The sequence below is a fragment of the Podarcis erhardii genome, assembly GCF_964252035.2.
Source record: "Podarcis erhardii genome assembly, chromosome: 1".
NCBI classification, from domain to species: Eukaryota; Metazoa; Chordata; class Lepidosauria; order Squamata; family Lacertidae; genus Podarcis; species Podarcis erhardii.
In genome coordinates, this window is record NC_138497.1 from 135927423 (window position 1) to 135945455 (window position 18033).

Below are 18033 nucleotides of genomic sequence, written 5' to 3' on the forward strand. Positions count from 1 at the left end.
TTTGTGGGAAGAAACACTGAGTTTACCAGAACAGTGTCTGGGTGTTGACTTATTAATTGATGTTACTCCTATCAAATACAAGTGATTGTAGAGAAAAAGACTACATCTATATTTCTCTGTCTATACACCTTATTGTGGAGCACTTGTCCTTGGCGATATATTTTTCTGTGGCTCATAGAAGACACCAGACAAAAGTGTACTGTAACAGCTGCTGCCACAGTAGTGAAGTGTTTCTTGACAGAATAAATGCAAATCGAGTACCTTACAGAACTATCACTCTCCTCTGTGGAGCTGTTTATTGAAAAACTAATAATCAAGTATGCCTCATTCATAACCAACCAAGAAAAGGCGATCAATAATTCTGATGGTAACAAGCCCCAAATAAACATCTATTGGTTCTACTGAATAGCTGCAAATTTAAGGCAAATCCATCCAATGCCAGATTAGGAGGACATCCAAACAGTCATGATGTAACTTTAGAATGCAATTTTAAAAGCATCTTCATACAAAACTGTATACAAAGGGTTACCCGTAAACTCTGCTGACAAATTCCAACACAAAACTTACAGATAATTTCAAATCATGCAGCTCTATTACTGTTAGTGATAGAGCTTTACTTTTAGAAGTTTATAAACTAATCAGACTCGCACTTTTCCAAATGCTACCACGTCTTCCTGTAATGCATCACAAAGTATTAACACTCAGAAACTAGCTTAAAGAGCTATCCAGATAAAATTCAGACACAGAGATTTCTTACAAGATTGCCACATACTAAAAACAAGCAGACTGCACATCCTCGCTGCACAAAATATTAATTTCAAAACATAGTAAAACAAGTAGGGGAAAGAACGGTCTCAGGGAATTGAGAAAGTACTGTGGTGCAGCAGTCAATGAGGACTGGGGGAGTTGGATGCAAATCTCCATCCAGCCTTAAAGCTCCACTGAGCGAATATGGCCCAGTTACTTTTTCTCAGACTAACAAACTTCATAGTGCTGCAAGAATAACATGGAAAATGGCAGAGTAGCAGGTATTCCAACTTGAGCTATTCTATTATAGATCACTGCTATATACATTTTCAGCTTTGTATTCTTGTTAAAAAAAAAAGTGTGCCTAGACATTCCGTTGTTGCACCCATAACCCAGGTGTAAGGTGCCATTTAGCTCCTAGTTTTCCTCTCTCAGTTTCTAACACTGATTATTTGTACCCAGCACATCAGACTGAGTTGCCCCAGGCACTCTGGGCGGCATATATATGGATACATAGCAGTATAGAATGCATGGAATGTATTCAACTGCATTTTACTCATAGATTTGTTGAAATTAATGAAGATAACTAAGTTACATAGGCCCATTAATGTCAATGGGTTTACTATGAGTGGAACTTAGTTAAATACTGCCCCATGTTCTTATTTGATAGGGGGGTTTTTTGTTGTTGAAACAATCCATCATGATATTCTACAAAACAGGGGAAATAACCAAACTCAGATACAAATACCTTACTATTACTATAGTTAAAATGTTTGTCTGCAAATTACAGCTAGCTACTTAGAAAAACTGACAAAAGTTTTAGAAGACTGGGTGAATTGTCCTCCATCTGATATCCTAAAGCAGAGTTTTCCAAACTGTGTGTCGCGACACATTAGTGTGTCAACTGCAGTGTGTAGGTGTGTCACATGAATGCTCCCCACACGCTTCCTGGGGCTGGAAAGGGTTAGCTTTAACCTCCAGTTTGCTAGTAAAACTGAATTACTGAGTCACAAAATTATGCATGTCCAAAAAGTGTGTCGCCAACTTGAAAAGCTTGGAAAGCTGTGTATTGTACAGTCATAGCTCGGGTTGAATATGCTTCAGAATGAGCGCTTTCGGGTTGCCCTCCATGGCGACCTGGAAGTAACAGAGCGCGTTACTTCTGGGTTTCACAGCTCGAGCATGTGCAGACAGTCAAAATGATGTCACATGCATGCGCGGAAGTGACGAATCCCGTTCACATCCTGAAGTACCACTTTATACAATCATGCATGCACACACCACAGCACACACTGTGCAACATGTGGCAAGAAGCAGACACATGCACTTCTTATGTGTTGCTTTCCCACCCCCTTTTCGAAAGTAGAGCGATTGTGACAACCAGGCATTGATACACACTCCCATGGTCTGGTATGCAGTATAGATAGAAAAGCAATCTGTTTCCTTGCACCAACCAACCCTTAGAATATGTATTGAAACAAGAAATAAGATGTATGTTTCAGAAATCATGCATTGCATTTTAAGCAGGGTTTTCAGTCAGAACAGCTTGAAGTACAAGCTTTGTGTATGTTATTTATTCTGAACAAAGATCAGCAGAAGCTTTACTATTAATACACCTTTGAAGGTGGCTATCAATGTATTAGTACAGTTTACATTTAACGTGTACAATAAATCTTTACAAATCCTGATTTGAACTCCATTCTACATCTGCAAAATGGGAACAACCATGACAGATGATATACCAGATGATAGAGAGAATCACAGTTGTACCTCAGAAGTCGAACAGAATCCATTCTGACTTCCAAAGCGCAGCTTCTGATTGGCTGCAGGAAGCCGCGGAAGTCCCATCAGACGTTCGGAATTCAAAAGAACATTTGAAAACTGGAACACTCACTTCTGGTTTTCGATCGTTCAGGAGCCAGAACATTAGACTCCCAAGGCGTTTGGAAGCTGAGGTACAATTGTAGTGAAATTAGGAAGCTTTGCTAACTAAACCACTGTGAACTTGAAAGTCTGTAACAACGCCTGAAGTCCACTCCAAATATCCAACACTTTGTTCTGCTAGATACCCAAAGACACACGTGTCATCCAATATTAAAAAAAGCAAATGATGAAGCTTGCAGCAAAAGCACCCTCAAACCCTTGCCAAGGAAGCAAACCATCACCTGGCACGCGGGTGGGGAGGAATAAGAGCCTGTAGGATTAGGCCAATGGCTAATGGTGTAGTGGTTAAGAGCAGTGGACTTGTAATCTGGTGAACCGGGTTCGATTCCCTGCTCCTCCACACAGCCTCACAGAGTGTTTGTTGTGGGAGAGGAAGGGAAAAAGAGATTGTTAGCTGCTCTGAGACACCTTGGGGTAGTGATAAAGCGGGATATTAGATTAGAGATTAGAGATTGACAGATTAGAGAACTGGGCCAAAACAAACAAGATGAATTTTAATAGGGAGAAATGTAAAGTATTGCACTTGGGCAAAAAAATGAGAGGCACAAATACAAGATGGGTGACACCTGGCTTGAGAGAAGTACATGTGAAACGGATCTAGGAGTCTTGGTTGACCACAAACTTGACATGAGCCAACAGTGTGACGCGGCAGCTAAAAAAGCCAATGCAATTCTGGGCTGCATCAATAGGAGTATAGCATCTAGATCAAGGGAAGTAATAGTGCCACTGTATTCTGCTCTGGTCAGACCTCACCTGGAGTACTGTGTCCAGTTCTGGGCACCACAGTTCAAGAAGGACACTGACAAACTGGAACGTGTCCAGAGGAGGGCAACCAAAATGGTCAAAGGCCTGGAAACGATGCCTTATGAAGAACGGCTAAGGGAGCTGGGCATGTTTAGCCTGGAGAAGAGGAGGTTAAGGGGTGATATGATAGCCATGTTCAAATATATAAAAGGATGTCACATAGAGGAGGGAGAAAGGTTGTTTTCTGCTGCTCCAGAGAAGCGGACACGGAGCAATGGTTCCAAACTACAAGAAAAAAGATTCCACCTAAACATTAGGAAGAACTTCCTGACAGTAAGAGCTGTTCGACAGTGGAATTTGCTGCCAAGGAGTGTGGTGGAGTCTCCTTCTTTGGAGGTCTTTAAGCAGAGGCTTGGCAACCATATGTCAGGAGTGCTCTGATGGTGTTTCCTGCTTGGCAGGGGGTTGGACTCGATGGCCCTTGTGGTCTCTTCCAACTCTATGATTCTATGATTCTATGATATCAAATCCAAATTCTTCTTCTTCTACTCCTCCTCCTCCTCCTCCTCAGAGTGGCCAAGTAGATACTTATGGGAAGCAAGCAGGCCTTTAGCACAAGAGCACTATCATCTTCTGCAGTTTTCAGCAACTAGTATTCAGAACATATGGCCTCCAAGCATGGAGATAGCCACTGTGGCAAGTAGCCATTGATAGGCTTGTTGTTAGCATCCATCTGTCTCAAGAGACAGAGTGCGCCTCCGGGGGTGAAGTCAAACCGCTGTGTTAGCAGCACCAAAGTGACCTCCCTGGGGTGCAAGTCTCGACAGAGTGTTTTGAAGTCCTGGGGTGCCCAGAAGACAATACCACCCTCTCAGCCTCACTGAGGTGGTCCAAAGGAAAGCAGAGCAATAGGTTTGGCACCAGCTTGGCCAAACTGGAAGGAGGCATACAAGACCCACTCTGGATTTGTGTTGGGAAGAGCTTTCCAAACTGGGTGTCGTGACGCAATAGTATGTCAGCTGCAGGGTGTCTGTGTTTCACACGATTGCTCCCCATGCTCCTCTTGGGGCTGGAAAAGGGTTAGTTTAACCTCCAGTTTGCTAGTAAAACAGAAGTACTGTGTCACAAAATGATGCATGTCTTACAAGTGTGTCACCAAGGTGTTATTTGCAGATGACACCTCACTAACAATCAAAAATCCATTGGAAAATATGCAAGTAATAGAGGCACATTTGGAAAAATTTGAAGAAATAACAGGGTTGTGAATTAATTAGTCCAAACAAATCAGAGATGATAATATTTAACTACGATGAAGATGAAAAACAATTTTTTTGAAAGAAATTTAAAAAATTTAAATTTAAGAAATATAATAAAGTACTTGGGAATAAATATAACATTAAATTTAAAAAATTTAAAGAGAATCTTAACAAATTAAAGAGGGAAATTAAGGAAAAGCTGGAGGAATATAAGAAAATTAAGCTATTAACAATTAACAAAAAGATGAACAGGTCAAGTCGGTAATGATACACTGGGCGAGAGACTTGAGACATATTCAGATGGCAGATTGGGAAAGGTTATGGAAAACAGACCTGAAATTTCCAGCCTGTTGTACTTTGAAAGAGAATTACATGAAAATGATGTACCGGTGGTATTTGGCTCTGACTAAGTTGGCAAAAATATACAGGACATATACAAATAAAAAGTCCCTACCAGAGAAGAATGGCAAACCAAGCTGATGGACTATGCTGAAATGGCAAAGCTGACTGGAAAACTCAGGAACCAAGAGGACAAAAACTTTACAAAAGAATGGGAAAAAAATTATGTTACTTAAAAGACCACTGTAAGCAGATGGAAACATTGGCAGGATTTTGATTCCACTTGTAATGTAATAATTACCATGGAAAATATGGATTAATATAATAGAGAAGGGGTCAGCAAACTTTTTCAGCAGGGGGGCGGTCCACTGTCCTTCAGACCTTGGGGGGGCGGACTATATTTTTTTTTTTCGGGGGGGGGGAGGAAATGAACGAATTCCTATGCCCCACAAATAACCCAGAGACGCATTTTAAATAAAAGCACACATTCTACTCATGCAAAAACATGCCGATTCCTGGACCGCCTGCAGGCCAGATTTAGAAGGCGATTAGGCCGGATCCGGCCCCCGGGCCTTAGTTTGCCTACCCATGTAATAGAGTATGGAAGAAGATGCAGTTTTAATGTTTAAAATGGGACTCCAGGGAGGGGGAGGGGGAAAGTCCTGATATTCGGAGAAATCTCTGTATATGGATAGGCATCTGAATTTTTTAAAATATAATTTTGTATTGTAAAACCAAATAAAAATGATTTCATAAAAAATTAAGCTTTCATGGTTTGGAAGAATAGTGATAATTACAATGAAAATTTTGTCTAGAATAAATTTTTTGTTCAGAACGTTACCAATTAAGATATGGGGGACAGAGATAAAGGGTTGGCAAAGTATAATTAATAATTTTTTCAATGAGGATAAGAAAACTAGAATAGAAGATGGTATAAACCCCAGAAAACAGGTTTAATGGGTCTCTCCAACATAAAGTTATATTATATAGCAAATCAGTTAAGATATATCATAGATGGGATAACAGAAAAAAGAGAGTTAGAATGGTTAGAGAGTGGTACACAGAAAGTGACAGAGAAGTTAGTGAATATATTTCTTATCAAACTAAATAGGCAATGGTAGCAGAATATTGAAAATCCCTTATTAAGAAACATCATTGGGATATGGGTGAAATATAAAGGAAAACTGATACCAGCAAATTCCCCACTAACTCTGGTGGTGATGATAGAAGACTTCCCAGGAAATTTTAAAAAGGAAATTGAAAAAGAAGCAAAAGAGAAAATTTAAAATAAAAGAATGGGTGGAGAAAATGAAAAGCAAAGAACAACTGAGAGAAGGTCTAACTGCAGGAAGTAAAATAACTTGGTTTAACTGTATACAACCGGAGCAATGGACAAGGAAGTGTTAAGCGAAAACAAGAACTGCAAAGAATATACAAAATTTGGGGAAAAAAATTATAAAAAAGGGAGATAAAGAAGAAATAGTTATAAAAGGTGAAACCAGTGAAATGTATAAAATGTAAGTAGAAATGGAGGATCAGCAAGATCAACTAAAAGAGGTGTGGGAAAAGGAGACAACAGGGCAGATAGACTTACGGTAGTTTGGAGATGGTATTTAACACCAGTCAGATTAAATCAAATAAACAATGACTATTTGGTGTTATGTTGGAGGGGATGCCAGGAAACCGGGACTTATGTTCACATGTGGTGGGGGTGTAAATATTTACAAAATTTTGGGCAAAGGGTGTTTAAAGAGATAACAGAAATCACTGGGTTAAAGCTGACCAAAAGCCCAGAGGTAGCACTATTATCAATTTATGATGGGGTGGAAGGTTCGCAGGCTATGAAGGACTTGCTTACAAATTTATTGACAGTTGCACAAGTTATTATAGCTAGGAAGTGGAAGGGGCAAGGTGAATATAAAATGGAAGAATGGTATAAAGAAGTGTGGGATATAAATATTAATGATAAATGAACATGTGCTATTAAGGTAAGTCGGGGAATACGCAGGAAAAAATATTTTGAAGAGATATGGAAGGTGTTTGAAGAATCTGTACTGTTAAAATGGAAACTATTGCAAGAGGTGTTAAATTTTTCGGAGGTTGGATAGTTACAATGGAATGGTCTTGGGGTGGGATGCACATTTTTATTCTTATTTATTATTATCACTTTGTCAAAATAAAATTATAAAAGGGGGGGGGGGGGAGTTTGTCATCAACATGAAGTTTGGAAAGCTCTGGTGTAGGTGTTTTCTCCTTAGCCTCACCATATATATTATGGTGCTTAGGTCTAAGAACCAGGCCCTTTAAACCCAGCAGGAGGCCACAGCAATCCCCTCCCTCTCTGCTGCCCTGTTCCTCCTAAGTACCCTTTGGATCAGAGGCAAGAAAAGAATGGCATACAACTATACGGCAATTCTGACATCAGGGCATCCACGCCCAAGGCCCCTTGGGTCCTGAGGAGAGAAAAGAACATGCTCGGCTTCCTGTTTTCCAGACTTATAAACAGGTTCATCACAGGCATTCAGAACTTATTTGTGATCTGTAGAAACACCTGTTGATGTAGACTCCATTCTACTTACACATTGGAGAATGTGGTTGGCTGGCTGACAGGGATTCTAGATGTTTCTCTGTCTAATCCAGAGAATAACTAAGTCAGTTCTTGGTATGAGCTTTCGTGTGCATGCACACTTCTTCAGATACCTTTCGTGTGCATGCACACGAAAGCTCATACCAAGAACTGACTTAGTTGGTCTTTAAGGTGCTACTGGAAGGAATTTGTTTTGTTTTGACTATGGCAGACCAACACGGCTACCTATCTGTAACTAATCCAGAGAAGACAGTGATATATGGACCCCTGTCTATTTATCTCTGGGGCCTTGGTGGTCATATTGCCCATGAGAACATAGACATCTGTGGATTACCAGAGGTAAGAAATGGAGACGGACCAACCTTACTACTTGCAGCTCCAGATAGTTTATCAGTCTTTCTGCCTCTTCCAGGCCCAAAGTTAAATGGATTTCCCCCCAAATGATTTTCACCTTATGTATGTGCCCCTTAGTCTGAGAGCCACACATCCACAGTGATCTGGAGCACTTCCTGGAAGGAGACTTCCCTATAGAGAGCTGCAGTGAGCTACCAGAGTAGAGAACACCTCACCCTTTTGCTCAGTTGAACTTTTAACATGGTGGTGGTGTACAATCTCTTATTGATAAAGTGAGGAAAGCCGACTGGAGCAGACTTGAATGGAACCGCACCTATGGGATGGACCCTATGGAAGCAATTATTGCTCCCTGGGCTAGATGGAAGATGTCTAGCCTTTGTGAAACAAGAACTACTCCCACCACCTTATGCAGTATGGAGACGTGCTTCCTTGGCAGACTCACCATGCCATCTGGGTGCTGATCACTGCTGCTAGATGTGTCATCTCCTGTAAAGCTCCTAGCTAACTCCTTTCCATATTTATCTGAAATCATGCTGGCAATCCTGTATTGTTGTGACATCCTGATGGTGGGCATGTGGGAGAGTCTGAGCACACAAGAATGCCAACCAGGTAAAGGAACATGTGGATACCCTGCCTTCTCAAATGTAGTACCACTGCCACCTATAGCTTTGTAAACATGCTTGGAGCAATGGTTAAACCAAATGAGAGAGCTGCATTGGTAGCATCTACTCGGGTAGACAGAGCACACCTTCTGGCAGTGGGTGAATCTGTATATATAGCTAGACTTCTCTCAAGTCCTGGAAGTACATGAAGTCCCCAGACTCAACGTTCTCCAGTAATGTCTGGAGAGTCTCCATCCAGAACTTTCTTATCAACAATCAAATGACCCACTTCAAATTCAATATGGTACTCTGGTCCCCCAACTTAGTGGGAATAGCGAATAGAATCTGAGAATATGGCACAACTTCTGTTGCCTTGATCTCCTGAAGATGCTTGATGACCTGTAGCGTCAATTGATGTTTTTGACACTTGCAGGCCCTGGAGCAAGAAGCAAAGTGGTGAAGTATCCATCTGATGATGCTCAGAATTCATTGCTCCATGGTGGAAGCCAACCACTGGTATGGGTGCCTGGTCATGCCTATTGCTGTTACCGTTGCTGCGTTCCCTGCCCCACTGCCAGCCTGCCTGCCTGACCAGCTTTGGAGAAGGTAGTCTAGCTCTACCACTGCTGTCATGCAGCAAAGCCCTGTCCACCCCAGGAGGACCTAGAACCTCTGCCATCCCTGGGAGCATAGGAAATCTGAACAGAATGAAAGGAGGAAAGGGTGCCCTTGCTTCCCCTCCAATCATCTCTTTGGTCCCTGGAGCAATGCTTTCCTCTTGTGACTAGCTTCCACCAAGACATAACCAAGCCCATCCCCAAAAAGTTTGCCCTCATTTAAGGGGTCACTGGAAAACTTCTCTTGGCCTTTACCTTTGCTTTCCATTTATTTAGTCATAGCTGCCTGTGCACAGCTACATCCATGATTATGGCCCCAACAAAGAACTGTAGTGCATCCACTGAAGTATGGCATGTTTGCACAGCCCCTGCAGTAAGTGGGTGCAGACAAACCTCAGATCCTGAACACCGAAAACCCGGAAGTAAATGCTCCAGTTTTCAAACGTTTTTCAGAAGCTGAACGTCCAACACGGCTTCCACTTGAATGCAGGAAGCTCCTGCAGCCAATTGGAAGCCGCGTCTCAGTTGTTGAACATTTTGGAAGCCAAATGGGCTTCCAGAACAGATTATGTTCAACAACCAAGGTTTGACTGTATCCACATATAGAAATTCCCAGGGGTTTTTCCAGGGGGAACTCACAGGAACTCAGTTCTGGCATCTCTGTTGGGTGCCACTGCCATTCTAAAAGAATGAGGGAGGTGTTCATGGTGAGTTCCAGCACCTCTTTTTCTAGAAAAACAGCACTGGAAATTCCTGGAAATAGCACTGGAAACTCCGATATGAGAGCCTGTGCAAAGAGGAAGGAAGAGTTGTTTAGGTTCATGCCTGAAAGGTGTGTGATCAGCCTCACTTTCAAGGCCAAAACTGTTTGCCTGAGATGTGAAACCAAGCCAACTCTTGTGGGGCTTTGAAGGAGGACCTGCACTTGTATGGCGGCACTTATACACCTCAAAGACTTTCCAGCACCCTCTGGAACTCTGCCACTGGAGTGGGGGAGGAAAAATAGAAGGTAGCAGAAGAGGGCATTCCCCCCCGCCTCCTTCCAAGATGGTGGCCAAAGTAAGAAAAACATGGGGGCCTAATTTGATCAATAGAATGTTTGGGATCTGGTAGGCTCTGCTTGTGTGTTCTGCTCCAGAATCAGCCTTCCCTTCAGGGTGTTCCGTTAAGTTTCAGTTAAGAGGGACCAACAGCCTCTTCTTGTTTCTTGCCTCATACTTATCTCATGTTGTTGTATTTAGTTTCTCTCATTATGTTATTTTGTTACAGTTTTCTTTATTATTTAAGCTTAGTTTACATTTAAGTAAGCCACTTATTTTTCTCAAAGAAAAACACACTCTGCTGAGGAAAGGTGTCGAATGTCCTAAACTGGGTAAGTGAGGGGATATTTTCCCAGTTTGCTAGGAGGATTGATTTTGTTCATCACCTCCCAGCTCCACAACATCCACGGGGCGGCAGTCTGAGGGGTCACATACACCTGGATGCCCAGGAAGGGTCCACAACCTGTACTGCTGTCTACAGCCGGGGGCACTTGCCAAGCCACGGGCATAAAGGCCCTGGCTGAGACATCTAAGCAGCTCTAGGACAAGGCCTTTTTCGTCTGGGAGCAGGGATGCCAACTTGAATAAAATGAGGGGGGGACGTAAGCCTCACCCTGCATAATTGACCACATGATGCGGCACATGCAGCCACACACACCATTTGAATGGTAACACCATCAACTTGGGGGGCAGCCCCCCAATGTTTTATTGGGAGGACCAAAGACTTCTCAGCCCCTAGAAGTTGGCTCCTATGTGAGGGGAGGGATACCATGGCCAGACCCCCTCTCCCAAGTTCCCTGCTTACCAAAGCGAGGTGTTGTGTTGCCAGAGCCGCCACTGGGGTGCACCTGGGCAGTGAGCCCCAGAACCCCCTCCGCATGCAACCTGAGGCCGCTCCATGTCAGCAGATGAGTTAGCAAAGATGGCTGGCGAGGTCAGGCTTTCCAATGCCTCAGCCCTCCAATCACTTCCTTTCTCCACTCTTTCCTCTTTCTTTCTTTCTTTCTTTCTTTCTTTCTTTCTTTCTTTCCTCCCTCCCTCTCCCTCTCTCTCTCTCACACACACAAGCACACACACAAGCACTGCAGTGCAGTCCTAAGATGGGAAGCAGGAGAAAGGCCAGGTGGCCAAATCTGGGGCGGGGATCAAAGCTCAAGGCTATCTTAGAGCTATGCAGAGAGCAACCTGCTGTAAAGTTGGTCAGGAAGTAAGTAACTAAATAAATAATTTATTATTATTATCATTTATACCCCGCCCATTAGGCTGGGTTTCCCCAGCCAATCTGGGCGGCTCCCAACAGAATTAAAAGCACAATACAACACCAAACATTAAAATTTCCCTAAACAGGGCTGCCTTCAGATGTCTTCTAAAAGTCAGATAGTTGTTTATTTCATTGACAGCTGCCCTGGACACAGAATTGACCTATGTCTGTGAGTCCAAAATGACTCCTAGGCTGCGCACCTGGTCCTTCAGGGGCACCGTTACCCCATTCAGGACCAGGGAGTCCTCCACACCTGCCCGTCCCGTCCCCCCAAAACAGTACTTCTGTCTTGTCAGGATTCAACCTCAATCTGTTAGCTGCCATCCGTCCTCCAACTGCCTTCAGACACTCACTCACGACCTTTACCGCCTTCACTGGTTCTGATTTAAAAGAGAGGTAGAGCCCAAGCCCCCTGATGGTCTCTCCCAGCGGCTTCATATAGATGTTAAAAAGCATGGGGGAGAGGACAGAACCCTGAGGCACCCCACAAGAGAGAGCCCAAGGGTCCAAACACTCATCCCCCCCCACCACCACTTTCTGGACACTTTCAGGAAGGAGCAGCTCCCAGTCCCTCTAGACAGTCCAGAAGACTGTCATGGTCGATGGTATCAAACTGGGGAGAGGTCTCCTGACCCACTCAGATGACCTCTTCTCAATTTACTTCTTCCTGTGCAGTGGAGCAAGTGGGCAGGGACAACCATACATGGATCCCCTTCTCCATCTGCAGGAAATGTCAACTGATGCAACAGTGAAGTACTTTTGAGGGTTGAAGAGGTCTGCTTGACAAAGAGAGGGTAGAGAGGGAAAGGTCAGGCTTAATGAAAGGAATGGCTTTCTAAAACCATTCATTCATTTGAACATGATTATGTTCTCAAAGATTTCAAGCAAGGAAAATTCCCATTCCTACCTGGAGATGTTAGGGATTGAACTGGCACCTTCTGCAGACAAAGCAAATGCCCTACTACTGAGCCATGGGCCCTGCCCATATTTAGTTTAGATTTTACACACACCTCAGCCAAATCATTCAACACAGTGGCTGCTGGTGATCACCCGGGCTAGAGGAAGCAGGGACAGAGATAGCATCCCAAAGAAGGCTAGGCAGGAATAACAATAGGCAAGAACACTGCAAGGTGCAAGGCTACAGAGATTCACATTAAGAGTAAACCCACTGAGCATAGTGGGACTTCTGGGTAAAATGCATAGGGCTGCTAGTAATTATAGTATAAACAAACATTACATATAGTGAAAATGTAGTAATCTTATACAGTCCAGCAAACATGAGCTCAAAAACAGTGTTATTTTACAACCCAGTGCTATAAACGTTTACTCACAAATGAGCCTTGTAGAATGCATTAGGACTTGCTCCCAAGAAAGCGCATATTGAATTGCCATTTTAGGATTCTCTTCTTTCTACTGGTCCTGTTCTTCTGCCTTTAAGAGCAGTTTGCAATACAGAAATTAAGCAGGCGACGCTCTTCACAGCATGGCCACTGGTACTCATAGGAGAAGAAATAGTAAAAAAGCTGGCAATTCTGCTGCCAGCTATATAGTCTAGAAAGATGCCAGAGGTCAGACCTCACCTGGAGTACTGTGTCCAGTTCTGGGCACCACAGTTCAAGAAGGACACGGACAAACTGGAACGTGTCCAGAGGAGGGCAACCAAAATGGTCAAAGGCCTGGAAACGATGCCTTATGAAGAACGGCTAAGGGAGCTGGGCATGTTTAGCCTGGAGAAGAGGAGGTTAAGGGGTGGTGTGATAGCCATGTTCAAATATATAAAAGGATGTCACATAGAGGAGGGAGAAAGGTTGTTTTCTGCTGCTCCAGAGAAGCGGACACGGAGCAATGGTTCCAAACTACAAGAAAAAAGATTCCACCTAAACATTAGGGAGAACTTCCTGACAGTAAGAGCTGTTCGACAGTGGAATTTGCTGCCAAGGAGTGTGGTGGAGTCTCCTTCTTTGGAGGTCTTTAAGCAGAGGCTTGACAATCATATGTCAGGAGTGCTCTGATGGTGTTTCCTGCTTGGCAGGGGGTTGGACTCGATGGCCCTTGTGGTCTCTTCCAACTCTATGATTCTATGATTCTAGGTCATAAAATTGCAGGGACAAGTATGATTACCACCTTTTCTCTACACAAAACTACTGTACCTTTAACTGCTACAGCAGAGGCAGATACTCAACAGGTGTATCTTTCCTAAGAATGAAGATTCAACAAAATTTGAGAGGCTGCCCCAGGCATTGAAATGCATTCACTAAATTTTAACAGCCACAGTTCTGTTGCCAAACCCCATTTCAGGGCATGCAAACTTGTCAGACCCAAAGCCAATTAATTTAAGACCAACGGAGTGTACAAGCCAACAAAACAAAAACACATACAAAATACAAAGCTACAAAATGCCATTTCAGGGCAATCAAAGACCTCCCCTCTCACATCCAAAGCATTATGAGTAAGGAAGGAAAGGGGAGAGGAGATTAAAACTATATTGTTGCTGCTGGTCTGGTTCTGAGAGCTCCCAGGGTTGCTACTACTGCTTTCATGGGAGTCAGTGCTTGAAGTCAGTGTTAGAAACTGAGATATGAAAGCTAGGAGCTAAATGGCACCTTAAACCTAGGTTATGGGAACAACAATGGAATGTCTACAAGAATACAAAGCTGAAAATGAATGAACCGCAGCTAAAATATTATGTTCATTTTTCACATGGTCTAGTCCTTCCCCCACCCACCCCCCAAATATTCTTAAGAGGATCTCTTCTCCAGGCTTCAGAGAGTAGCTGGAAGTGGGGAGGCAGAAGAAGGTCCTCCTTTCCTTCCACTCTAAAGTTTTAATTTGAAATCTTAGGTGCAGAACTGCGCCCAGAGCTCAGAAACTGCTCGTGCTAATGAAATTCCCTGTCACAAAATATGCCTAGAACAACAGGAGTTTCGAACACTGCTTGAAATTAAATGGTTGCGGATGTTACTCACAGACACAATTTATGCCAAAAACTTTTTCCTCATGATTAATGTAAATATCTGTGCCCTGATTGGCTAGGTGCCACCTATTTTTCTGGAGCAGGGCCAGGCCGAGGCCACAGCAACGCAGACTCCTGGAAGGCAGAGAGCAGAAAGTGAATGATTGTAACTTGAGTGGCAGAAACAGCAAGTGGGAACAGGCTTCCTGGTGGGGGCTTCCACTGGTGGTTCACTGCCCCTTATATCCTAATCCATTCCTTCTTGGGGGGACGGGACAGGGGGCTGAGTTTGTAGCCAGATGGAAAATGAGTGGATTGAGAGCTAACTGAATAGGAGTTGATTCTTTGTTTGGAAGAATTGGGTATGTGCCTCCAACCCACAGCAATGATTCTGCATCTAACAACACCCAACCATAGTAGCTATTTCCTCAAATGGTTGGTTGTTGGATCAAAGTATGCCATGTAGGAGAAAGACATTAGAAAGCTGAAAATGGTTGTATAATTTTGTGTTATGAACAGCCAGTAAACAGCCTATATTCAGTGGTTTATATAAATAGAATTAGGCATCTTCTGTTTAGTCATGGCAGCTGTCCTAGGGGTTCCTGAAGGGCCAGTCTTGTGGCCCATGTTGTTTAATATCTACATTAAACTAAGCCACTGGGCATAGTCATCAGGAAATTTAGAGCAAAGTGCCATCAAAATGCTAATAACACCCAGCTTATGGTATCAGAGGAGGCAGTGATGGTTCTGAATTGGTGTGTGGATTAATGGGCTAAATGTATATCCATAAACTGAAACTGAATTCAAACAAGATGCAGGTCCTGTGGGTGGTGGGTGGTTCTGAAGTCTGTGCGTTGCACACTCTTTAAGGAGCAGGTTGGAAGTTCAAGGTGCTCCTAGAACAAACATTGTCAGTTGAGGTCCAAGTGACTTTAGTGGCTGGGAGCATCTAGCACACCCATTTCTGCACAGGGATAGCCTGGTACTATAATGCATGCTCTGACTAATGTAATGCACCTACATGAGGCTGCCCTTAAAGACAATCCGGAAGTTGCAAACTTGTGCGAGATGTGGCATCCAGAGTGCTGACAGGAACAGCAGGTCAGCTGCATATAATTCATTCTCTAACAGCTGCATGGGTTGGCAGTAGTCTTCTAGGTCCAATTCAAGGTGCTTATGCTGACATTTAGCACCCCAGACAACTGGGGCCCAAATATCCGAGGAAATAGCCTTCCTCCATATCATCATACCAATGTATTAAGCTGAACAGATGAGGCTCTGCTGGTGGTCTCTGTTAAATGAGGTGTGTATTGTGAGGGCCCATCAAGAGTTTTTTAGTTGTGGCTCTGTATCTGTGCATCTTGCTCCAACTTCTTATTCATTTACACATCAGAAAAAACTCACCTTTTTATGTGTGGCTTTTAGAGGCTGAGTTAAGTCATTTTTAAATTATGATACTATCATTTATGTTTTTATTTTATTTTCATAAAATGTAGACACTGCTTGATTGTTAAAAAGTATTTGAACAGGGATTACAAAAAAGAACAATAAAATCAAGAAAAGTTTGTAATACTTTAAACATACGAAAACCTAAAATACTAAAACAAGTTAAAATTCACAGCAATGTTCTACATAATCTGGGTAGGCTTGTCTAAACAATGTCTTTAGCAGGCGCCAAAAAGAATACAGTGAAGGCACCTGCTTGATATCAATAAGCAAAAAGCTCCAAAGTGTAGGTGCTGCCACACTAAACAACTGAGTTCTCACAAACGTGAAATGGTCATTATGCAATAGTACCAGTGTAAACGCTGAAGTAAGCCTCTAGGAAAAGAATTGGAAATGCAGCTAATTTCACTCTAATGCAGGTTGTGCACAAATCCTACTGTAGGACTGGACAAGTTTCTGGAGCCGACTCAGTGGTGAGTGGATTTTGCTTTCTAGGATCTGGAGTTGCGGCAGGGTGGATAAAAATCAATGATTTTTTATATTTTAAAAAAATCAGACTTTTTTATTTAAATCAGATTTTTAAAATTTAAATTGGATTTTTAAAATAAAATGCTTTTGGAGGAAAAAATCTTTCTAAAGATAGGTTTCTGTTTAAGTTGCATTATAGTCCAAAGGCTATTCATCAAGAAATAAGGATTTGTTTTAAGTTTTTCATGTGTGCTGAAACTCAGTCTAAGGTTTTTTTTAAAAAAAGAATGTTTAACCGCATCAGTTAACAAACATGGATACATATGCTATAATGTTGTTTTAGTTAAATAAATTGTTTAAATTGTTATTAAGGAAATGAATATTTTTCTCCTTCCAATAAAGTACAGCAGAAAAGTTGTCCAAATATAAACAGTTAACTTATTAAACCTCACAATAATTTCATAATTATCTGTATGTATTTCTAATAGTATAACCAAATCAGTAATTTTTTATATAACTGTAAAAACTACTCTGAAAATTTATTATTCCAAAAATGAAAATTTCATCTGGTTGTAAATATTAAGATTATACCAGCAGGAATGTCTTTCTTTAACCACCCCACCCCACCCCCCGATTTAAATCAAGTCTTACTGCCTAGTGATTTAATTCGCAATTTAATTCGTGATTTATAATGGTTTGATTTAAATCAAATATACCCTGGTTCCGGTACATTAAAATGTCAGTTATTAACTCTGGCTCCTAAATTTTGGAGATGGCTCTTAGATTTGGACAAGATTTGTCCAGGCCATTCTACTGAACTTAAGAGGATTTAAGACATTCTCTCTCTTTTTACTTTCAAAAATGATTTGCCATGCAGTTAGTTGTTCGAACTTTAAAACCGAACTTTATGCAAATTCATGCTGTAATATTCTGCATTCCACTTCAGTTTGCTGCTTCAGGGAGCAATGTACAGTTTGGAGTGTGAATGGAAGTGCATGTATAATTGAGAACTACCAATTATGTTCAAAACTTATGTCAGAAAACAACTACTATCATGTTTAAACAGCCCATAAAATTTTAATGCATTTTCTTTTCAAAAACCAAGAAAAGTCAATAATAAAATGCTAAACCTGCCAGTTTACAATCAGAGCTAAGGCTCCCACAATGCCCAAAAATCAGAAGACAAGCCTAGTGCCTTCATATACATGCCCCATGATCAGCAATGATGTTGTGTAATGTCACGAACTGTGCTTGCTTCCAATTTACTTTCCGCATATTAATACTCTTATTTGGTCTTTCAGGGTGAAATCCAGATGAGGAACCAGTAAATATGTCCTATGCTGTCCTCTTCCTGTTACCTCATGAAGTATCCAAGCCTTACTATATTGCTAGAAAAATCATTCTTGGGTTGACTGTCTTGTTTCCATCAGGAGCTGACAGGATGGGTTTAAGAGTGGGAAATGCGGACTCTTCTCAGAATCAGTAGGGGCAAAACTGGCACTGCTGCTAATGACTTGGAGTATAGTGTGTATAGCTGTGCTTCCTAGCTGCAACGGATAGTTTTCTCAGTAATGAAAAGTGTCAAAGCAAATTTTGAAAATGGTCCACCTGTTTCGTAGATTTTAAAGAGACAATAAGAAAAAGTGCATATTGACAGCGTTGAGAGGTGAGCATA

At 42.1% G+C, this 18033-nt stretch overlaps 1 protein-coding gene across 6 annotated transcripts in view; it reads right to left on the bottom strand.

Moving 5' to 3' along the window:
* Positions 1-18033, bottom strand: part of HDAC4 (histone deacetylase 4) — a 115993-nt gene that overhangs the window by 95563 nt on the left and 2397 nt on the right. The window lies entirely within an intron of this gene.